General features: G+C 43.9%; 1 protein-coding gene across 18 annotated transcripts in view; it reads right to left on the bottom strand.

Moving 5' to 3' along the window:
• Positions 1 to 25,361, bottom strand: part of LOC117164651 (bromodomain adjacent to zinc finger domain protein 2B) — a 236,752-nt gene extending 211,391 nt beyond the window's left edge. For 13 of the 18 annotated variants that reach the window (XM_076619763.1, XM_076619755.1, XM_076619756.1 and 10 more), the window contains exons 1-2: positions 24,764 to 25,361; positions 18,282 to 19,155 (exon numbers count right to left, since the gene is read on the bottom strand). The gene's annotated coding sequence lies outside the window, so the exon portion shown is untranslated. Of the gene's footprint in view, positions 1 to 18,281; positions 19,156 to 24,378; positions 24,459 to 24,763 lie in introns of all 18 variants that reach the window. The other 5 variants (XM_076619747.1, XM_076619748.1, XM_076619749.1 and 2 more) reach the window with 5 other exon arrangements.
• Between the last annotated feature and the right edge of the window lie 344 nt (positions 25,362 to 25,705).

The raw sequence follows: 25,705 nt of genomic DNA on the forward strand, positions 1-25,705 counted from the left end.
ATTCACTTGGTAAACAATTAGAATACAACGAGAACGTTGATATTAAAAATATAATTAGTGTTGTGGATGGTCTTTTTAAATATCGTGGCTACTAATATAACTAATTGACTGAAATTTCAAAATGTTTTATGTAGCACACATAATATGTACATTGATCAAAAATGTCTATAAGCATTCAAATATTTTCGTGAGCCACCGTATAAAGTGGCGGGCAACAGAGATCGAATCGAACCGCAAAAAAGCTAGCAAAAGAAAATTCGCAAATTCCCATCGATACCCTACTATATACACACCTACGCCATTCTCGTAGATCGAATATCGCGATCGATCACCTTGCGCAAGGTTGATCATCCTTCCATCGTGTTACCTCTCCCTTGAGAGAACACGTCTCACGATTGCTTCGTTTTCGAAAGATTATCTATATAGCGAGTCTCTGTTCTGTTTTGAACGATTCCTGCGATAAACAATTTCAGTATTTGCTTTATAAAACTATTTGAATGTCATGAACGCCATTTCATATGATCAAACTACTAATGTACACAACCTATAAAACTGCTATTATTCATACATATCTTGAGAATTTGCGTTCTTCCTCTTTGCCTTTAACCCCTCCCCGTGCCATTTAGTTCGACGAAACTCGGGCCCAATCGGTAGACATCGACGCGCACTAAACAGACCAGACTGATGCTCGTAAACGTCAACTAACATTCAGTCACGATCGTAACGGGCAAAAAAACTGTCCGCGAGCTCGGCTTGTTATGTTTACGTTTGGTCCAAGTATCTGGTCGCGAGTCAGACTCGCGATATTTATGTTTGGGCCAAAATCTTCATCGCGAGTCTGACTCGATAAAGTACGGGAAGGGGTTGACACCATACTCCATGTATACCATATATGTATTTTATGTGGTCATTATCTCAATGAATATTCTGGATTTGTATTCTCCAATCGAGTAATACAGTAGCCAAAGATGAATATACATACAGGTGACTTGATCAAGCTCGAGACATTTTCAATGACATTCAAGTAGAATATAGTCATGTTCTTCGATATATTATTGTAACAAGTGAAATAAATGAAATAATTGCTACATGTACATGATCGTCCAATTGAACGTAATATGTGTATAATATAAATGAATATATCGTATGACAATTAGAAAAATGAAATTTCCTTCTTTCGTCCTAATTTGATAACTACAAACCGTGGATAGTGGAAAGGAAAATGATAATATAATCGATAATGATGTATTCATAAAACAACGATCGTGATGACTACTGCGCTTCCTCTTTGTATGAGAGGAAATGCTTTAGTTTTAATTGACGACCGTTTCCTAGGTTCAAACAAGTTGAATGCCGACACACGTGATGCTCACATTTTCCTCTTTCTCTCTCTGTCTTTCCTCGAAATCACTGACAATTCGTCGTATTGCTTGATCCAACCGCACGTCGGTAACGCAAACCAATTGTGTGCATATACATACACACATACATGAATTCACACGTATGTATGCAGATACGTGTACCAAAGCTCGCGATGAGAAATGACTTTCTAGGTAGGAGGAACATATAATATAAAGTCAGACGATACGATCTCCCAATAGACATGTGAGTGTCACGTGTCTGTGGTTCCGACACGAACGCATGCGAATTATATGTGCCTTGCATCCTTTCAAACGCGCGTTTATTTAACGCGTGCTTTTTAATTTGTCACATAAAACCTGTATTGTGACGCTATTTTCTTTTTATTGCTTTTTATTTTGTACGGAGTAAAAAAGCGCCAACTAAAATATTCAGTTAAATCGATGGTATTCACGGGCAGCACCTACTACTTGCTAGGTTTTTATTCAACGTAATTTGATCGAAAATGAATTGATCGTTCAAACCTATTTTTTGTTTACTGTAACTTTCCTACTCAAAAAATCAAAAAAGCGCGTTCTAATGTTTCAGTTAAAAGAATAGCCTTGATTTTTAACATTAATTCATATATCGTTGTAGTATGATTACATTTTGAATTCAAATTGAAATTCAAGTTCAAATTCAGGTTCGAATTCAAGCTCAAGTACAAGATCAAATTGCAAGTTTTAAATTCAAGCACATGGTCAGCCATACGTAACTATTTACCGATCCAAAATACATAATCGAAAAAACTAACCACACCGACCACTTCACGATTCATGTTTACCTCGACCAACACTCAACCAAAATAAAACCAATAACTCCTCATCCGTCTTGCGTTCAAAAATCGCGCCACTCGGTTGCTAATTACCCTCGTTGGGTATGTGTACACGAGCGCGAAACGCAAACAGGGGTAGAGCGCGTGCGTGGCCGAAACACGCGCGTGCTTGCGCTAAACGCACTTTCCTGCACGCTTATCTTCTCTCTGCCGTTGAGCGGCTACTCGCCACGCATTTACGTACACGCGTGTGCCGGCGATGCGTCGCGCGTCGTGGCGCGTATAGCGATCCAAATACGACCGAGGCGTATATTCGTCGAACGCGTGTGCGTCATATACGTGTGTACGCGTGTGGTCGAGTATAAAGAGCCCACTGCAGAAACAGAAGCGGCGGCGACGACGATGGTAACGACGAGTAAACATACGAGCGACGTAGAGAGAAAAGGACGAAGAACCAACGAGAAAGAGAATACCGAAGAAGGGGAAGGGAGAGAAACAAGGAGAAAAGAAAACGAAGAGAAGCAGAGATGTTCTCTGTATTCTCTGGCGAGCTCGACGGCCGTACATACCTAACTTAGGTCATACCGGCACGAACGCGATAAGTGTTCCTCTATCGCTGGTCCGCAGCCGCAGTGGTGGGGAGAACGAGTCGTGGAATTCGAAACAGGGTGGTCCACGAAGAATCGTCTCTTCGCAGCGACAAATTTGGTCGATAATTAGAAGCTCGACATTTTTTCCCTCCTTTTTAATCCATGGTTTAACCACAGTCCGACTTTTATTTCTTGCGATATTGGTATGGTACGATCGTTTTAGTGCTGTTTATCGATTCAACTCTCATTTTCAGTAATTTGCTTCGGCTACTTCTTGCATGCCATTGCACTGCCACACGTATTCTTCCAACGATACACAATAAGGAGGATGTATAAGCATTCGTATTCTTGTGTTTTTTGTAATTTTGTAGGCAAGGTGTTATGTTTAATACATTGAACAGCAAGTAGATCGTCTATCCTGTCTCTTTTAGTTAAAACGTCCTAAAATTTGTTCGCTTTCCAACATTTAAACGACGAGTAAAAATATACGAGATATTTTTGAAATATTTAGAGATCTTTATCTTTTAAGCACAGTTATATCATGCAGACTGTTATAAAATGACGACTAACTTTGCTACATTGAACGATTGATTACAATGAAACCTGAAAATGGCATGAATAGAATGATGAAACGTTCGTTCGACTGGTAGCGAATTTCCTTGCCCTCCAAAAACATGATAACACAAACCATTAATGAAATATCGCATTAAATATGTACATTAATCATCGCAATATATTAACAATTTTACAATCAATGAATGATTACAAAGTAGATATAGATTTTTACTGACACAAGCACCGAATAATTTCTGTAATTCATTAATTAATTCGTCACCTGGACGATCACAAAGTTATTCGCGCCGATATCTTGGCATTCGTTTTCTTTGATATCAATGCCATCTATCGGAACGCACCGATGAGGGATGATGTATACGTCTTTTTACAAATTATTGTTCTGTCCGTGTAGCGCGGCCATGATGTATGGATGCGGCAAGACACGGGCGATCCTTGTCAGTCGATCTTGTTGCAAAAATCACGAACGATACAGTTCCGCCGAGAAAGTTCCACTGTCGGGACTAATTATCGCTTTCGTTCGAAAATAAATTATATCGAGGTGGACGTTTACTACGCCGAGTTCATTGTTCCGCTGATTTACAGCTTGCGGGATCGTGTAGCACACAGGCGACTGGCTAGCACGCGACGTAACGTCATCGAGCAGAGTTTTTCGTTTAATGCTGGCGAGCAGATATCTCGAGAATCAAATTTCGTAGGGACGTGAATGTGAAAAAATAAAAGAGGGAAAGAAAGTCTACCTTTGGGAGCGGCCAATCACCTGCCAGCCAATAAATTCAAAGAAACTCTTATTCCGACGTTCTCGATTCGTTCGTGCGACAATTTTTTGCCGTGAAACGTGTATTGGATATTTCAGATTCTTTGTCTCGATGAAATACTATCAAAGATCGGTCGTTCGTATTGGATACGTTCTTCCTTCTCCTCTTTCTTCTTATTTTTTCTTCTATTACGTTCTACTTTTCATATCAATGTTAACTGATCAACACCTCTTATTAATTTCTTCATTTCATTACGTAAGTACACGATTAACATTTTCAAAAACAACATGATTTATCTCCGTAAGTCCAGATGACGCAAATAATTGTGAATTCTAAGGAACAGTGTTTGTAACAACATCATGTTTCTGTCTTTTCTTCAATTAATGGTCAATGAGACTTTTGAATGCGTCATACAGTTGTAGGGCTCGTAACAAAAACAACGATACACATTTGTCTTTCACGTTTCACATTGTGGCTGGCAAACAGCGTTAACGTTGCCTGTCAATATACTATCAATATATGTGCAATGTACAGGGTGGTTGGTACTGATGGTACAAGCGGAAAGGGGATGATTCTAGGCGAAAAAAGAAGTCGAAAATATAGAATAAAAATTTTTCGTTCGAGGCTTTGTTTTCGAGAAAATCGACTTTGAATTTTAGCTCGGTACGCGTCCACTTTATCGCGTCTCGTTATAACGGATCTCACTGTAGATCGTTGTCTCGATGGAAAAATTAAAAAAAAAATTTTTTATTTTATATTTTCTATATTTTCTATTCTATATTATTCCATCGAGACAACGATCTACAGTGAGATCCGTTATAACGAGACGTGAAGTTCACGCGTACCGAGCGAAAATTCAAAGTCGATTTTCTCGAAAACAAAGCCTCGAACGAAAAATTTGTATTCTATATTTTCGGCTTCTTTTTTCGCGTAGAATCACCCCGTTTCCGCTTGTACCGCCAGTTACCAACCAGCCTGTATTAAACACGCTTTCTTGCAATACGTAAATGAAGTGAGATATCGAGAGAAGACAGGAAATAAAAGATAAAAAGGAGGGGAAGAAAAATTCAGCTGGTAATGAGAAATTACCGTTACCGATAAAATATGGTGGCAACACACGCCGTAAAATTATACACGAATTGTACGGTAATTTGAAAATTCCGGCCTGCACTCCGATGATTTACGATACATCTATAATCGTGAATCACGAGATGTGCGCGCGCGCGCCCGATTTATGACGCACCGATTGGTGTAATAGCAAAACTTCATCTTCCAGTCGACGCGGCGACCGGTCACTTTTCCAATGAATGCGTTTTGCTGCGATATTTGCGATTTAATGTCCTCGCGGGATAATACTCGCCGAAGAATTATCGTGCAACGATGTGAAACGAACAGGCAAAATAAACAGACAGAGAAAGAGAGGTGGGGAAAGGAAAAAAAGTAATTAACGTTTAGGAAATCACGGTTCGTCTAATTTACAAGCGTTCGACAACTGTTAGCGCGGACGTCATAGATTTATATAACGGTCCCCGTCGTGGCTGGCGAACGGGTGAAAAAGTCGAGGAGAGCTCGGGAGAGGCAACGCTCGATACAATAGTCGTACATGAAATACGATTCGTCGTTTCGCGCTGTAACAAACGTCCTCCCCTCTCCAACATTTCCCCCTCCTCACCCGCCCACATTTATGAATGAAGTTACGCTCGCGATCGTTTAACTATAAGCAGTACTTCATTACGACGTCGTATTATGCAATCTCGAATAACAAGCCATAAAGCCGACCACATTAAATTTCACTTTGGTTCTACTGTTTTCTTTCATTATTCCGTACGTGTACGAATAACAGAATATGACAGTCATCGTCGGTAGGAAAAATTGGCTACATTTAGCGATATATTTAATGTTTTATAAAAAAAAATATATATTAACGAATTGTAAATTACAATGTTAGATAGAAATTTGTATGAGAAATCTATACGTATGTATATCCAGTGATTCAGAGATATACGTTCTTTTAAGAGGGACACTCGAAAGGAATGCTGTCCGAACGAAGAAACGTGGAGGATGTTAAGCACCAGTTAACCTTCATTCTAGTTCTCGTTTCATCGGTAGAAATAACAACCTAAATACTTTTCCAATATTCGCGGTTTGTTTTCTTCCTGATTCTCCAGTTATTTGGTTCACGCTCTTAACTACAGTTTGATAAAGAAAAAGTCAAAGACGCATCCATTTTTCATGGAACAGCCGCAGCTTTCGCTTGGCACACCCACAGAATCTTATTACGGGACAGTCGTACGTGCGACGAACACCTGCCCTCGCGTTCTACACGTCACACCTTCTCGATCCTGTTTCCCTGGTCTCAACGCGACACCTATGGTTCCAAAACCAAACAGAATTCAATTTCGTTCGACAACACACATTGGGGATAGTATGCCTCGTTTATCGTCTTCGTTTCGCTTCTCGCGTCGATGGACATTTCTGTGTTTTGAAGTATCGATATCCCGAACGAAATATCGTTGATGCGAAAGTAAAGCCGAGTTTTGGTCGTACTAAGAAAAGCACAGGTCATAGCTTCGAGTGGCTCATATTTCACAGATTACAATAAAGTCATTTTATACAAATGATATTTTGAATTTAGAAAACACTAAATTCTGTTCTAAGCATAGAAGTCAATGTAGACGAGTATTTTTATATTAAATATTAGAAATAATTTTATTATAATTAGCAGACAAAGTCTGTTTTTGGTCGATTGTGTTACATGAATTTAAAAAAGATGTAAACGTGACTATACAGTCGAAAATATAGAATAGAAATTTCTTTTTTAAATTTTTTTTTCATTTTTCCATCGAGACAACGATCTACAGTGTGATCCGTTATAACGAGACGCGACAAAGTGGACGCGTACCGATCGAAAATTCAAAGTCGATTTTCTCGAAAACAAAGCCTCGAACGAAAAATTGTTATTCTATATTTTCGACTTCTTTTTTCGCCTAGAATCACCCCCTTTTCGCTCGTACCACTACTTACCAACCACCCTGTATATTTGAAATTCTTTCTCATTATACTGGTGTCTCCAACCTATTCTCAAAGCATGAAGAAATATACCAACCTTTTTCGCCATTGTAGAATTATTTAAATGGAATTTTAATGGAGTATCAGTTCGCTTTTTCGAACAACACCAATTTCTTTCCATGAAGACGAACAGACATAAAACAAAGTAGTAAGCTAATTTATTTTTACATGCACAACAGCGACAACATTTTCCTACCAAGACGGTGTGGCGGCACGGGCCACGGAACTTTTCAACGGCTCCGGATGCAAAGCGCGACGCCGCCAAAGCGCAACACCGACGTGCCCAATGTACCATCGATATCTTCACACTCTTTCCGCCGAATTCTCGGAAGAGCATACACGTGCCAGCACTGGCGGCACATCTAATGAATGCACGCTAGTGGGGGATATCGATGGGCTACGAAGGGAAGAATCTGCGCGATCCGAAACAAAAGGGCAGGCAGTCTGTCTTACGCCATTAAATGTGTAACTCCTCGGTACTATTTGCATAGCAACGCGTCGAATGATCTCTCGGTGTCTATCGTTATTTGTTATTTGTTACCAGTTGTCTGTTAAGTGTAATTGTTAATTGTTAATTGTTAACTCTGATTGTTGATTAATTCTAAATAAACTATTGTTCGTTAAAAACACCAAGAGTAGTTCCTTACGCACCTATCACCATACCACCTCAACGGTATAAGTCGTTTTTGAAAATTACGCTACATTTGATTAACTGCAGCGTTTGTACCGTTGCGAAACAGGATTGTTTAATTTATGAACAATTTACAATCGAATACGAGGGCCTCCTCTACGTACGTTTTCGAGCATCGCATCCGGATGTCCCCCTTTTGCATCGCCTCGTTTTCTCGCGAGCAAGCTTCGAAACGATTGCATTTCTTTTTTCTCTCCTTCTCGTTCCGTTCTTTTCATTCGTAGTCGATAGCATATATCGAAGACTGACCCGGTTCCAACGTTTACCATTTTACACGCGAGTGTGCATAATCGATGACAAGCGTAATAAATTCGCGATATCGCGGTATAAATCTCGCGGGACACGGATTATCTCGCATTTCTCTGAATTCCATGCTCGTTTTCTGCCTGTTTTTATCGAACGTGTATGCGCATCGTCTGTTTCGTTAGAGGATAGTACAGAGTCGTAACGCAATTCGAAGTTTGGGAAGGAAATGGCCAATAACTGGCAAAAGAATCGCAAGAAGATCCGCAGATAGCAATGATACGTAGAATTCGGTATTCGTCGACCAAGCAGGATATGAACATTTGAGAATGTTGGTTAACGTGAATTTGCACCAATGAAAATGGAAAATAAGTAGAAATAACGATTAACCGTGGACACAACAAAGAAAATTCGCTAATTATAGGTACAATCCTTTACGGCTAGATGAAACATCGTAACCTGTTATTTCTTTAATTCCTGCAATACGTTGAACGTAATACTTTATATCCAACTAAAGTGTACCGCAAACCGCGAAATAATGCGAAATACGAAAATATGGAAAGTCTATAAACATTCGATCGCGACTCGATATTGAATAAAATTAAATGAATTCGGCATCGGTGTGTGTCATTGGTACGACCGAGCAGCGCAAACACGGTTAATCCGTGTGTAACTCATCGTCGATTAATTCACGGCTAAACCGGCGCGCACCTTCGCTAGATTTATGGCCGCGGTACCGATTGGGAGATCGGCTGCTACAACGTTGGAGACTTCGCAACGGCTTATAAACGAGGCATACAGTATCGGAGCAACTAGCCAAGCGAACGTTTCTTCGCATGTATCGAGCGTAAGAAGACATGCCTACCTGATTCACGAATACTCGTTTCGGTCAATAGTTGGTGGAACGGATACGATACGATTGGAATTAACGTTACGAAGCAACTGTAATCTTTCCACTGATAGGTAGCTAGATTTTTGTTCGTCGTTTTACTAATTACTAGGTTCGATATCGTTGACTGAAATACTGTCCCGAAGCGACGCGTACACGCAGCGATTGTGAAGGCTATGAAACGAGAATGTCACGGCTCGCGACAACCGCTCAAGCCTCAAAGAATATGGCGAATTAGCAAGCAGAAGGGTAACGATAATGTTTCTCACGAATGGCCTTACGAACAAAACGAATTGTGGAAAATTAATAGGAGGAGGTGAAGGAGAGACGCGCGAAACGTCGTCTCTCCAACTCGTCCACTCTCCTCTCGCTCTCCGCTCTTCTCTCGCTCGACCGTTAAGAGCGGCGGAATACCTGAGAAACGAGTTGGAAAAAAACGTACGCTGCCGGAGAGCGAGGTGAAGGAACGAGTGCAGAGTCCCTTTTGCCACGAGGAGCAACGTTTCACGAGCGATGGAGAGAGCCAGAACTCTATAAGAGACGAGCCGATGAAGAAACGAGCAAGAACATTTCGAGAGTAAAGGGGAACGAGGATATAGGGAAAGATAGGGGAAGAAAGAGAAAAAGAGTTTGAGCAGCGATGAATTTTATCCGAAACTCGGTACCATACCCGGCGTTCTCTCCTCTTTTTCCTTCTGTCGCGTTCTCCATCTTCTCCCCTGGCATCCGCATAGGATCTTTCGTTTTGTCTTTTCGTCGTTCCTTCTCGACCCTTCTGTTTTTCTCTCTTTTCCTGCGCCACGACGGCCGTAACTTACTCGTCCGTGCGTGAGACGAAGAGGAAAGGACTGGCGCAACGGAGAAAGTATAGCCTCGCCGACGAATCTCCATGCTAACAACGAACCCGTCCTAATTATTCCTCGAGTGTCGGGTAGGAAGATCGTCACCGCGGTAAAAGAGGGCGAGAGAACGCAAGGAAGAAGGCCAAGATACAGAGAGAAAGAGGAACCGGAGGTATATCGCCGATGAGCAAGAGCGGAGGGAGAAATTACAGAGGAAGGGAAAAGAAAGGAAAATAAAGAGAGGAAACGAGACGAAGAGTAGTAGTCGTTTCACCTCGTGGCAAATGAGCGGCACTCTGTATCGATCACCATAGGTCACGACTCCGGATAGCTGAATGTGTGCATATGTATAGATACGCGGAAGTATGCATATAGGTGTACCACGCGCTTATATGCGATTGCAGACAACCGCGTATTGAGAGGAGAACGGACGAAAAGAAAAAGAGGAGAGCAACGAAGGAAGAGAAAGACAGATGGTTAGCCGACGAAGCACAACAACTTTGCGCTGGTAACTTGACTGAACTCGCCTGTCTGCTCACCGGTATCGCGAGTCTTCTGCCGTACGTACTTCCGTATACAAACACAGCCAAGTGCTTTTTGTTTAACGATACATCATTGAGCCCTCGTGTATATCGTGGAACGAAGCACAAACGGAGGAGTCGTACGACCAGGACTCCCGATTCCATTCTCCCTTGCGCGTTGGTGAACCTCTTTTACGACAATAAAAGGTACTACCCCTCCAATAGGACAATAGTCTCGGAGCCGCACACGATACACGTTACTTTTTATTTAATATCCACGTCTTATTTCCTCCGCTTCTCCCTGTGACCTTATTCGATTCTTCGACAATGGTAACCAACGGAAGGGTGCAAAAACGTTATAACATCTCGTATTCGTAGGTTATCCCTCGCCAAGGGATACACACAGCTACGTATCATTTTTCTTTCTTTCTCGTTTCCCTTAAACTTTAACTTCCCTTAAACTTTGGACCGAAGTAACGCGAAAGGATACTCGACACCATAGAATATTTGGAGCACATCGGTTTAACAAGTGCCCCGTGTGTCGGGCCATCGACCTAGAAACCACATTAGCCGGTCGTAGCTGACGTCGCGTCGTCAACTACCTATTTAGAAACGATACTACCTATTGGCGAGAGTCACCGGCACCACCGCCGTCGCCGCCGTCGTCGTCGTCGCCGTTGCCGTCGCCGCGTTTCAACCGATCGCGGTTCCATTCCGTATCAGCGAACGGAGAGCTCTCTCGCTCTCTCTTTCTCTCTCTTGGCTCTCCTTCGGTCGCGCCGGGCTGGTTTCGATCGTGCGAACAAACCATCCGTAGCCCACCAACCAACGGTGGAATCGTGTTCCGTAAGTCCGTCGGGTTTGCGCGAGAGAGTTGCTGCTTCTCTCCCTCTGGCCTCTACCTCCCCTCGCAACCGTTTCCTCCTCCTCTTCCTCCGCCACCTCCTCCTCCACCTCCTACCTCACTCTCTCCCAGAGTATTGAACGAACGAGCGCGAGGAGAGGAACCAGGAGACCAGAGGCAGCGGCGACCGAGAGAGAGATCGAGCGCGAACGCTACGACCGTTGCAGAAAGAGAGAAACGTAGAGAGAACGCGGCAGGCAGAGAAAGAGAGGGTAGGAACGAGCTCGAACGCCAACGACAGAGCGAAAAAGCGAACACGCGGGAGAAAGACGGAGGCAATGTGAAGCAGGGTACCCTGCCGGCACGGCATACAGCATAGCCAGAGAGACGTGCCGGCTCTGTGGATCCCCTAGTCTTCTTTCGCTTCCTCTCACGACCCTTTTTCTCCCTCTTACTCGCACCACTGTTCGCCAACTTCTCTCTCTTTCTTCGCCTTTAGCGTTTCGCGTTTCTCTTTCTCTATCCCTTCTGGTGCTCACTAGGCTAGCCTACCTCCATCCAGAGCGCTAAAGTCCTCTCTGAAATGCGACGGTAACACCCTCCCTCCACCGCCATCTCCTCCTCATCCTCTTTCTCTGCCATCGTCCCGGCATCCCTTTTCCTCGCTCTCCGACCTCTATCCCACTCGCTCTCTCTCACTTTCGTCGTCCCTTCCCACAACGACCCCTCCCGCGGTCCAATCGCGGCCCGCCGTGCCGTACAGATTACAGAACGAGTGAAGAGCAGAACCTGGTGCACGCGCGGCAAAGAGGACCCTTTCCCCGCAGAGAAAGATGCCGCGAGAAGAAGAGAGATCACCGCCAGCGCGTCCTCGTCATCTCCGCTTCGAGTCGATGCTCGCTTTCTTTCTCTCGCTCGACCGCTTCCTTCTCGATGGAACACGCGCGCGTTCGTTTGCTCTCGCAAAGGACCGAGAGGACCAAGGAACCCGGCGAAATGCCTGCGTTTTTGCAAGTCGAAAGGAGACGAAAACTTAGGCCAGAGAAATTCGAGACGAAGTCGAGCGGAGGATATTTAACATCGATGCAGGGAATATGGCGGGCTGTTGCCGGATAGACGACGATTTAGGGAACCAAATTCACGCAGTAGTATCGCTACGTGCGTGAAACTAGTGGAAAAGCTTTGGTGAACGAGAAACTTCGGATTTGTGGAGGAACAGGTTTGTAAGAATCGATGCGATAAACAGCGATCAATGATCGCGGGAACGTATGTGTGTCACATGGCTGATAAGATAACATGGTTGTCAAGTAGTATAGGAGAACTGTTTGCGTTTTTCTATAAATTACAATCCTATGGTGAATATTGAATTATTATTATGAAATATCGAATTGAATTAACACGATAATGAAACACGTTGTTGAGAAGACTCATATTTAATACAATGTAGCGTGTCTTTGCATTAAGTCATTAACTGGTATAATAAAAGGAAAGGAAACAGACGATATAGTAAACACATATGTATATACGAAGCGAGGAATAATCTGACATGAAATCGCGGAATTACACCCGTCATTAAGTCGGCAATTGGCGAAACGTAAGTCGAAGAGAGACCGCGGTAGCTTAACGTGGAAGAGATAACGGCCAGTTAAAATAAAACAATCGATAAGATTGGGAGACGAAGAGGGTGGCGATATAGAAACAGAATAGAGAGGAAGTCGGCGCATCGTTGATCCGGAATACCGAATACATTAATCAATAACAAGAGGGCTGGCCGTTTGTCGAATAAAACGAGAATAGGAAAAGTAGAGCGCGATTTCAATGAAGAAAGGGAGACAGAATATAACGTGGAAATCCTGAATAGGGTAGCATTAGTCGGTCTCGTCGGCGAGTCGTTCAATGCTCGATGTGTCGTAATTAACGTCGGTCCTTGCATTTCTTTGTACTCGCTCGTAACCTCTCTTCTTCGATGTTTATTAACTACGAAACGATCCGTACGAAACCACAGATACTGATTATGCTCCCATTTTGCGGTTACGCGACCCTTTCCGTTCTTATTCACAGCGAATATTCAAATCGTTACAACCAAACACATACGTGTCTATTGTTTTAATATTTCCTATGAACATCGTTTATTCGATGAATACGGAACTTTCGAATCTAACATTTTATAAGGAGAAAATCAAGGTTGCCCGAAAATCTCGAAACTACGCTGTACTACATATTCTTCGCCTCCCGATATCCGGCTGTCACGGTTAGCGAACAGAGCAAGACAAACGCTCGTTCGTATTCTTCCGTTTTCGAAGGTTGAATACATGACGGGGCCATGGACAGCCGGGATCTCTCGGGAAGGGCCGCAAAAGGCCGGCTTTCGGTTTTTTCATGGCAGCTGCCAGCAAACTAGGATCACCGGGTACACACACTATCGCATGAAAACCTCGACCACGCGTACGTTCGCGCGGTGACCGTGTGCGAGGGACCTCGTGTGTGTACTCGTACACAATAGAGGAACGAGGAATAGCGTGCATGTGTGGACCGTGTGTGTGTATGTGATCGTTCGTGTTGCCGCTCGTGTGCCACGAATCCGTACCACACATATGTATCGAGTTTCAGAAGGCACGTTAGGCGTTACCATCGACTTTCTTATATGGAATCGCGTGCGAGAGACAGGTATACGCGCGTGAGCGCGAGCACGAGCGTATACGCGCCTCTGAAAAACGGCCGTAGGAAATAAAGGCGAGTGTATATGCGCGTTTGTACGTGTCGCGAGAGGAATAATTGCAGCCGCGATAGCCACCGCCACCGCCGCGTAATCTGATGCGTGTATCACTTTTGAGCAACAAACGGACGAGCCCCTTATCGGTTTCTTTGTCTCGGTGAAATTAAATCGCTCCAGTTTCGAGGTACGCCGATAATTACACACCTTGTGCAAATTAAATCGTTTCTTTCAATAGCGTGGCCAGAACGAAGATCTTATGATAATTAGTTAAGCGTGCCGGCGTTGTAATCTCCGACCGCTACTGGGTGACGCAGATAGTTTGTTCTATTGTCTCGATAGTGTTAAGATCGGAGGGAACGAAGCGTCTAATACGTTGGGAACGCCGATTGTATCGATACGGAAACCCGTGAAGTAAGGTTTCTTATTATTTAACGAACGAAATTCGTTATCGAGTGATAGATGCGGCTTGCAAATGTTTTTAATCGTTGCATCGATAAGACGGATCGAAGCACGATCGTGTGTGCGTGAGTCGACGCGAAGAAAAGACATGTATTCCGTTCGACGGCTGAAAACGCACGCAGTCCGTGTGTGCGTTAATTACAAGCACTAACTGCACTTTTACTTCCTGCTCGCTCGTTGCTCGTTATATCGAGGACCGAAAGAACATGTCGCATTCGGCTGCGAAACGAATTCTCTCCGGCAGGGTGCGTTGTCGTGGCTATTGTAAAAACGATAAACTCACGGAACGAGTGGAATCGAACGTTTTACGAGTACATATGTACTTTCTTTCAACGTCGACGGAGCTATTTACGAGATACGACGAATAAGACACAGAACTTCTCCCGTCGATGTTCTTCTTCGTTTTAATCGTTTTCCATTGCGCTACAAAGGCGCTACAATAATAAATGTCATAATTACATTTCACGACTATTATCAGGGAAAAAAGTAACTAGAAGAGGGGAACGAAAAAATGGCCAGGCTCGTTTCGCGGAATGAAAATGTAAAAACAATTCGAGTCGCCGCTGCTCCGAGACTTGGTAATTTGCCGGATAATTGATTAATTAATCTTAATCAAAATAGATTACTCTTGGCGTAAGGACGTTAACGGTCGTACATTTGAAGTGATTAATTCAACGGGCATTAATAATTCTGGATTCCATTGTTCCTGTTACTCTCTCTATCGGTTTGTCTTCGTTTATCCCACTCCTCCCCCCTTTCCCTACTTATCTTTCTCCCTCTTACGTTCGCTAAACTATGCGTTGCTTCCCTCCACCGATGCAACACCACGTTTCAGCGAACTCACGGATGTGTACGTTTCGGCGTGATTTTAACTCGAATCACATTGCTAATACATCCTCGTTTATCATGGCTTTTGTACGCGCGAACGCGATCTCACAGTAGTCGCCCTATTGTTCCATTGTACCATATAATATCCGTCAGCGATATCTTGAGCCTCCGCGAGCATGCCGAGCGGCAAGGTCAACGTTAAAACACTTAAAACACACAAACAGTTATCGACGGTGAATCCATAGGGTGGCTGCAATCGCGCACGATCGTTGGAAATTCGCAACAGAGTGCGATCATTTATTCGTATTCGAATTTAGAAAGAAAGTGGACCAATTAATGGTTGTTCAGCTTGAAATAAAAAGCGAGTAACAAGGGGAATAAAATGTTTCGAATTTTTCCATTAGCTGGATTCAATTTTAGTAACTTAATGAAGTAAATTTAATTATCTTCTATCCATCAAATATTCAAATATTATTTAGTGACATTATAAAATGAGCCCAGATATTTTCTCTAAACGATAATACATTTTAACTTCAATTTGAATAGACAGCAGAAGAGGTTAGATTTTCTATGTTTTATAAAGAAGAACATTAAATGTTACAACGCTAAAGTACTAAAAACATCAAAGTATTATTTATCTTAAGAGCCATATTTTTAGCTTCTACAAATTTCTTCGTCAATTCTACCTTTGGATCTAACAGATTCTTTCTACCTTTAACTATTTTATTTAGTCATAAAGTGAATTCAAATTGAAATAAAAAGAATTACCAAAAACGCACTCGTCACGTTTTCTTCTACGATCTTTATATACAGAGACAGTTTCGGTAACGAGGTCAAAGAGGTCAAACATCGTTATTCCCCTCTAAAACCATAATTACTACCCTGTCACCTAAGAAACGAGCAAATAAAATTATTTCTCCCTACTATGTAGTTGGAACAAGGGAGATGTTTCGTGACCGAGTCGAAGTGATTCTTAGTTTTTAGACGAGCGAGCGAGCGCACGCGGCAGTCGGTCGACTCTCGTATCGATCACGCGACAGCTTCGGTGTAAACGCATTTCTCCCCTTTCTGCGCGAGAGGCGACATCTAATGTCATAATGAATCGATAGACATTGTCAACCGTTACGAGAATTCGATTATCACGAACGGTATCGTACAGACAGCGACCATGTCGTTAGCGTCGTTCGCTTTTCCCGTTATCATCGACATCGCTATCGTTTGCCGTCTCCGGAGCGAGGAAAAAAAAATATACGAAAAATTTTCAGCTTCCGAGAATCGACGCTTGGGCGCCAAGCGATTATTCTTCGTTGCGTGAAGTTTGCACCCGTCAGCGAGTTCTCGTTCTCGTACCGCTTTTAACGCACCGGAAATAAAAACTGCACACGGGGGCGCCTCTCGTCCACCTCCCCTCTCCCTCTCTCTCTCTCTCTCTCTCACTCTCTTTCTCTCTAACCCTCTGTCGAAAGAGAGGAAAAGAGATTCAGTGGGGGGAAAAAAATACGCGCGATGGCCGCGAGCGCACCTCAAAATTCTAAATAAACCAGAGACACCCGGAGACGTAACGAGCAGTAACAACTGTCGCGCGCCGTCGTGAATAACGACGTCGATATAATCGGGGATTTTCGAACGGGCGCTGCGTGTAACGACCAACGTGACTACGGGCCGTAACAAAAATTTCAAGCATTACGCAATAAATATAGAGAAGACATCGTTGCAAACAGCGAATTCCGTGCAACGTGCTCTGCGTATATCTCTCCTTGCTTTTCTTTTTTCTTTTCTTTTTCCGTTTTTATTTTCTTTCATTATTTTTTGTAGAAAGAAAGGCAGTTTGTATTCTCGTATCGACACGTAAATACACAAGTATCGTAGGAGTATGCATTTTACTGCATAATGTAATTTCTTTGAACGATAACGTGGAATCGATTAGTCGAAATAAAGGATTTTTTTAACAGACACGAGTTCCTTGAACGAGGAGTAGTTTGGCCGCCATGGCCGACGACAATACGTCTCATTAGCATAATGGCGAGAACGAGCGCCGATCGAGTATTACGGTACACAGAGAGAACCAACTCGACTCGATGGTGGTCATTGTCATTTAAAACCATTTCGAGATGAAACGTCTGGCGTTTCAGTGTGTTCTCGCGAAGCGACCCGATTATTACACAATCCACGAACCGCATGTAATAACAAGGATTATTTAATTAAATCGGTTCTCTTAAAAGGTGAGTCTTCTTCTCTCGTATAAACTGACCAGAGCGTAAAAGATTTTAGTATCGACGGGAATGAAGTACACGCTTGTTTAAAAACGATTATTTCTCCTGTTAAATAACCTGCTATTTCGTTCGGGGTTTTATCGGCGAGGAATTCCGGGCTACAGATTGCACAGTCTAATAGCACGTACTAAAACTGCCTACGGTCAACTCGTCGCCGAGAACGACCCTAGCGGCGGTAGTCCTCAGGATTAGTAACGGTAAACAGAAAACTTTTGAATCTCCCATGGCCATGTATAACTACGCTACTATTCACTGACGCTACTCTCTGAGTCTGTTCTAAGCTTTTACGATCCCGTTTTCCTATGTGAGAATTCGTTGGTACGCAACCAACGATTATTCAATTCCCGAAATGTGTTTGAATTTGTGTTATGAAATGATGGATAGATAAAGATTTGCAGGCGGATCCAAATGACTCGCGCCATCTGACACGCGTACTGCCAACTTACTAACCCCGATAAACAATAATTAGAATAATAAGATAACGAATATGTCCGAGGTTACTACCACGCGTATAGAATACAAACCCTGCGAGCACTGTAAACGCTTTCCTAATTTTGATTCTTCGCGTCGGACAAATACAGAAACTTCAATCGAACTCCCACATACCATATATGTATGTATGTCGATACATCTTCCATGGGAGAGCGTTTATAATTTTAACAGGGTGTTATAAATACAACTTAACACCAATTGCTCTACTTCTGCGAGAATTGCCGCTATTACCAAGGGCGGCGTTAAACGACACCCTTGGTTTAGCTTAGGTTTCAAAAACGAGCAAATAATATATTTGATATCGAAACTGTTTTCTGTACCTTGTCGTCGCCCACAGGAAGTGGCCTCCGCCGCCAGCCGCTTTTCCTCCCTTCCTCCTCTACTCCTTCTCTTCTCTCTCTCTCTCTCTCCCCTTCGGTCGGTTTTCCAGCGACACCACTGTTTTCACCCACGCACGAAGCAATAATGACGAGGCCTACGTTCGATCACTGGCAAATCGGACGCATCCTTTCCAGTTTCTTCTTCCCGTCCTTATGCGTTTATCTCTGTCCCATACGTGCCCTTTGTCCTACTCCGTAGGCAGTATATACGTGTATACAAACACGAGCAATCGTTGCGTCTGCCTCTGTCAATTCTTTCTCCTTCTCCAATGCGTTTCTTCGAAAGCAGAACAATAAGCGCGCCCTCTCACTCTCTGTCTCTCTCTTGTCTCACTGGTCCGATACACAGAACGGTACAACTGTAAATTTCTTTCCTCCTCTCTTTATCTATGTTTCCTCACGGTTACCTTGCGATGCCCTCCCTTCTCCGTGTCCAGTTTCTCTTCCTGCATTCGCTTCCTCTTGATTTCACTCGTTTGCACAGAAATTGAATTTCCAACGGGCCGTAGGTGGAGAGGAAGCGCACGAAGAAGGAAGAACGTTGGCTGTGCGCACAGCTGCGATCACGGAACCTCGTGATCCTGAGGAGGCGACATTTCTACGCGGTACGGGAGCGACACGCGATTTCGTGCAAGCCTCGGAGTCGAGTGAAAGGGAGAGGGGGAAACACGGGGGAGAAAAAGAAAGAAAGCAAGCAAGCAAGAGCCCGGCGTTGTCTATAAGCCGGCGAACGGTGAGTTTTCCTTTCCTTCGGAGCCACTACGAGGTGCCCTTCTCTCTTGCCGTCTTCTTGCCTGTAGAGCTCCAACAGCCTCTAAACAATGAATACAATACGCCGTGATGGCTGACGTGCGGACAAAACGCGCGCCGAACAATGTCCCGCGAAAAAACGCGCAAGGGTTCTCTCCGCCGCGACGCCGCGAAGAACAAAAAAAGAGAGAGAGAGAGAAAGGAAAGCAAAAAGAAGGAAAATACGAACGAAAATACGAGAGACTAGTCGTTACCTGTGCTCCGGGGACCGGGAAAAATAACGAAGAAACGAGAGAAGAGACGTAAGACGATGCGGGTCATGTTTTTTAACGACAGACGCGCAAATACGCGAATTCACAGAAAATGTCTACCAACCCGGTAAATATGTACCTTGGGCGTTCCTTGCGAAGCGAACACTCGGGACTCGCATGTTGTTTCTAAGTTCTTAGGCTCGCGATCAAGCGAATTTTACGATTATGTACTGTTGACTTCGCGCCAGAAAACGACACACGAGGAGGAGGCTTCGTAAAACGATCGTGGCGTTCCACGGATCTAGTTCTCAGGCGAAAGAAATACGGCACGTTCGCGAGCACGATACGCAACACCACGGAAATGGTGGAAGAGTGCACGTTTCCGTGTGTCACACACTGTGTCCCCGCCGTTAAAGCGGATCTAATGACCGGTGCTGCCGCAAATATCGACCGACGATAACACTTGCTCTCATTCTCCGCTTACGGCGAAAACTGAAATTCCAAACGAAACTGTCGCCAATTTCGAAAAGTGATAAAACGAATAAGTCGAATGCACGTCAGGGATCGAAAGAAATAGTCAGGTCTGCCAACTTGAGAATACTACCAAGCGGCACATACCCTACTACCCCATGTTCGATTGCTCGCTATGAAAACACATCGAATATGTATCATAATAGACGGTGTAATTACCACTATAGAATATCTTTCCGAACAAACTGGCCAACGAATCCTCGTTATTCCTGTGTCACCGACAAACAGCTCGGTTGTATATTTCTCGGACAAACAAGCAGGAGACGCTACCGCCTCTACTACGTCGCTATAGTTTCCACGCTATATACCCTTCGTTTCTAACGCGGAACGATTAAGTAACGAGGCGAGCTTGTACGAGTCTCTCGTTCTCCCCGTGCACGAGAATAAATTCACCCTGCACGCCCCGCGTGAGGATCGATACGCACGATTATTTCGGGAACTCGCCCCGTTCTTGTCGAGTGCGAGAGCGATTTACCGCGTGCGACAAAGAGGGAGTGAGAAAGAGAGAGAAAAAGGACGAGTAACACGGAGAAAGGAACAGAAAGAGAGGGAGGGTGAACTAGCAGATAGAAAGAAAGGGAGCCGCGCGGAGAAAAAGAGGGGTAAAGAGTCAGGACGAAACCGTAGCGCGTGGAGAGACAGAGAGGCGGACGGAGAGGGACCCTTTTTGCCCCTGGAACGAAGGCTGCAAAGGAGGCTCGGGGAAAGGTCGAACGGGCACGTAACGTCTCGTACAACGCGGCAGCGCGCGAACGTTCAACGTTTTTCAACGTGGCGACGGAGACGACGACGACGAGAACGACTGTGACTACGACAACGAGAACGATCGATTTTCATCGAAAACGTGGACACAGTCACGACGACGCAACACAGAGTTCGTCCTTCCCGAGTTCGTAAACGAGTTCATTCGACAACCAGCGAATCCCACGATACCGAGTGGCGCGTTGCGTGACTGAGCACGAACGAACGAAGCCCGGTAATAAGCGGCTGAGAATCGTTCGAGGCGTATACGAGTCCTTTTCCACTATAACAAAATACGCTCGACGTAACCTCGATCAATTTACGGGGCGTTCGTAGGTAGATAGAAAATTATGCTCGCTACCTGCGTGTCTCGAGTTCCACCGGCAATATAAGATACCACGTCTCCCTGTTTTTCTGTCTCTGTGTCTCTTTTTACTCCTCTGCGTTTCTTTTTATCGGTAGAATTCCAATGATCGGATGTAGCTACGAGCTCTTAAAGACTGTTCCAGGCAAACGTCGCGTTTCGTCGTGTTTCTTTTTTGAACAGAACGAAGGAATCGATTTTACAGGACCGAATTCGTGAGGAAAGAATTTTCGTTCGGACGTTATTCCAGGAAATTACGGTACGTTCGTTAATAGCCCGTAAAACGCATTTTGAATAGACTATCGCTAGGCTCGCAATAAAATAAGGTCACCACGCTGCCGAACAATTTGTCGGAAGCAGTAAAAGCGTCGAGTTAGCCGGTACGAAAGTTCACTCACTGCAGCATCAACGAAGATCGTTTGGAAATTCTACACGTCGCTTTGGATTTAGGAAATGAACCGACTGGATATGCGACTTGCTTTCCTTTCTTTCAAGTCACAACTACCATTACTCGCGTAAACATAACAGAAGAGTGTTTGGAATACCCTATGAACTATCAGTGTACATATCTTGTATTGTCAGCTCTTCTGACATAATATTTATATCCTATCAAGCAATTAACTATCAACTGAAATATCGTTGAGTCGTATTTTCAGATGCATTAATATTTGTTGATAAATTTCCTCAGTCAGAAATCGATTTTTATTGACTTTTATCGATGACACGACTTAACTAAATCACTTAATCAAATTAAAGAAAGCATTAAAATCACGATTCACCTTATAAATAGGTTTGATTATAACAAACGTGAGCCTATTCGTCGCACTACGAACAAGTTACAAACATCTATTCATTCAGCCGGCGTTTGCCAGTTGACTTAAAGGATTCATAGATTCTTTATTCATGTATGCTAATTGCGCTGCGCGGATTACGCCGGTTAGTCACGAGATTCATCAGCTGGAAGGGTGAGCGCGTCGTTTAATGTGCTGAATCCAACATTTCGTCGTTTTTTCGAACGACCGTTCGTTGTTAACAATTATCGTTGCTGGTCAGATCGAAACTATCGAGGCGGAGAAACGTTTTCGTCTGGCACGATACCATGCTCGGTAACAGCGACTCCTCTTCCGCGATTAGTCACGTTTCGATTTCATAAGACGATCGATCCTTCTACAGAAGATACGCCCCCTTTGTCTTTTCTGCGCTCTTTATCTCGCCCCGGAGACATTTAATATCGTTCGGACATGAAATGCTAAAATTTTACGATCGAGACGATAGCAGGCTGAAACCCCCGAATCGATCGGATAAATCGGAGAAAATCGTCTCTTGGTAAAAGTGATAAATAGATCGAGCGTTTCATCGAATCTATATGTACATTAATCCTAAATCTATATACGTATTATCTTAAGATTTCTCTAGTAATTAGCTCAGCGAGTGTTGCTTGTCGCTTTGTTAGATGCAATGCATTGAAATATTATGGCGTTTCTTACTTCATTTGTAGTAAAATTTGTTAAAGTGTTCCAGTAAACGTATCTAACAGATGCGCTGCTAATACTCATAGCCAAAAATGTATATACTCACAAAACGTAGAGAAACAGAGAGAAAAAAGGTTGACGAGAAACAAAACACTAAATTCACTGTCCTGGCACTGCGTTCGAACATCCACGACAAACTGAAGATGAGCTGCACAAAGTCACAGATAGAGACGGCTGATCGAGCCAATCAGACGTGACACTGTAAAAGAACGGCCTAGGTCATTTCGTCCGCCAGTCTACGAGTCTGAAGGTATCCTCGAATTCGCTTGACCGCTAAACCTCTCTAAGTCCATTCTTGCCAACATTCGAATTCCACCCGGCGGTAGACGATTTAACCGAGCTCTCTGTGAATTTCTTTTCTTATTTCAACCGGATAAAAGCCATTAAAAGGAAAAATACGCGAGTTTTATCCATGGAATGAGGAAAAAATTGTTCCCTCTCTTTGTTTCGCGAATCATATTCAGAGGAATGAAGGCGAAGATATTCTGCAGAACGTTACGCTTGAAAAGGTAAGAATCGTTGAAACGAAACACGGAAATAAACCGACACGCGTGAAAAGCCGAACGCGTAGCAGCAGCCGCGATGGGATATAACTGTTTCTCGAATGTTATCGATCTATTTGTCAGCGATGTAAGCTGCATCGAGGTAGTCGAGATTACGCGGCGAAGCGAGCCCGCAATTTTCGCTAGAAAACCAGAGCGTGCCTAGTATGGTCGAATGAGTGACGTATACGTGCTTCCGTTGCGTTATCGTTTGACCGATCCCCCCACCACTCCCTCCTTCTGCGTGGTTACCTATCATCGATAAAGATACATAGTACATTCGATGATGTACAATGTCTTCGTCAGTTAGTCATATTGAATTTTATTACGAACTTCGATCGAGTTCTTGTTTAAAATTCTTCGTCGCCTTTATCACGGTAGCGTAACGAATTGGTGAAAAAGTATTTATCTAGAATGATTTGTCGCCGAATATATGGAATCGACATTTAAAAATTCGTACGCCAATGTTACGCTGCAGCTCGCATTGGCGTGGAACTTTGGGACGCGAAGCGTGTCCAACGCGAAGGCACACCGATTGATAGATGGTGGGAGGCGGGCGTGTTATCAGTTGGTCCCTTAAAGCGACTCTGAAGTCATCAAATTAAACGGTCGAAAAAACTTTTGCCAAGCACGAAGAGTCGGTGCGCATCCTCGGCCTCCACCACTCCAGCCGTACTCGACGTAAGAAGTGCTCTCACGAAGAACTCGCAAAAGAGCGCGCATCTCGTTCTTCGGCGTCGATTTAGGTCGTTAACGGTAAAACGGCGTTTGCGCTCCGCGAAACCAAAGAAGACCCGTTACGACGGCTCTCGATTTTGCTGACGTGCCTCGCGCGATTGCCATGTAATTGCACCTGCACGAAAATTGCGTCACCGTGCTTCTTTAAACGTTCTCCACGGTTTCCACGGTTCTAAAGATCCTCGAAGACCTACGTTTTTCATCCAACCTTCGAGTTTCGATATTTCTTCTTTCATTGACTCGAGTTTGCAAATCGGTGATGCACGGTATTCAAAGAAAAAGAAACAACACGTACGCGTGTAAAGCATAAGGGTATTAGTAGTATAAGAATTTCGAGTGTGTCGAAAGATGACACGTTTGTCACGCAACGCGCGCGTCATCACGTTAATCTTTCTCGATTGCTTGGAAACGTTCGAACGTTTCCATGTTGATCGCCGCTCGAGCGGACAATAAAATCCGAAACAAGACAGGACGCGCACCACATACTTATATATATACAGAGGCAATGTTACACCGTATAAAGAAAACGAAAGAGGATGTACCATTAATCGACATCCTTCTGAATCGAACTGTATTATTCTATCTTACCTAAACAAATTCAGTCGTCGTGTGTCGTATTGTATCTAACCTTTTATCTTGCTTGCACTTTTCCAATCATACATGGACATCTGATAAACACACATACATATATATGACGTCGTATAAAGAACGAAAAACACTAATGACTGTATCGCTTCTGACCGTGTCTCACCTATCGATTTACGATCTATCGATTTCTTTAGTTACCGAAGCACAACTGTGTCACAACCTCAAATTTCAAGGATTCAATGAACTATGACTACTATCGGTTGCACTTTTTGCGAAGAATCGGAACCGAATAAACGCGCGAACTGTTTCACTATACGAATATACACGATTTAACGCGGCCTCTTTTCTTTTTATCGACTTGGGCGATACGCAGCATATTCCTTACCTAACGTATCAAATACTCGGCTCGCGTGTCACGTCGCAGCCTAACGAGCCTGGCTGCACCTCCGATTCGACGAAATATCATTCCACGTCTCCCAGCCACCGGTGAGACGACGAGACCTTCGACGAGCCTCACTTTGTGAGAGGGACGCGCAGGTATAACACGACGACGTTTGCAATTGGACCTCGAAGCCCACGATGAGACTCTCACTCGTTCGAGCCCCGGCACGACACGTCGCGGTGGCGTCCCGAGGAACAAGAAGCCGAGTAACGACGATCACACAAAGGACAATCGATGCTCTGCTCTCTCTGAATTCTCACTGATATCCGTCGCACTAATTTCACACGCTACGAATATATATATATATGTATATGTATATATATATATGTATATATGTATACATATATATACATATACGTATGTATATCACGTTCGGAACACCCGTAATATATTACCGACGAATCTTGCGTTAATCGATGTATTGCGTGTCCGATGTTTTTGTTTTGTTGTATGTACGCGATATGCAACGGTTGTCCACTCCTTCACGTTGTCCGCCCAAACGAGAGCCGTGCTCGCGTCTTTTCACGTCCGTACGTCGCGGGCGCCGATGGCGGAATGAACCGGTGGCGCCGCGAGCGCCGACACAGGCGCCCTCGTGAACTAACTCGCCTCTTCTACCGACACAAACACAACCTCTTACCAATACGATGGACCTACGCTCATCGATGCCAGAAATACGCTGCACGAATACACGGAAAATGAGTAGGATCGTACGACAGCTACACTCCGCCGAATCTATAATGGATATTCGCACCGACGGACCACCTGGCCCGCCTCCCCTCGTTACACCATCTAACGGGTGTCCACTGATTTACACCAATACGTACTATCGTGTAAGTACGTATCATCCGATACACGTTGCATTTTTCCAGCCACCGTGTAGTA

This window comes from Bombus vancouverensis, chromosome 7, assembly GCF_051014615.1.
Source record: "Bombus vancouverensis nearcticus chromosome 7, iyBomVanc1_principal, whole genome shotgun sequence".
Taxonomy (NCBI): Eukaryota; Metazoa; Arthropoda; class Insecta; order Hymenoptera; family Apidae; genus Bombus; species Bombus vancouverensis.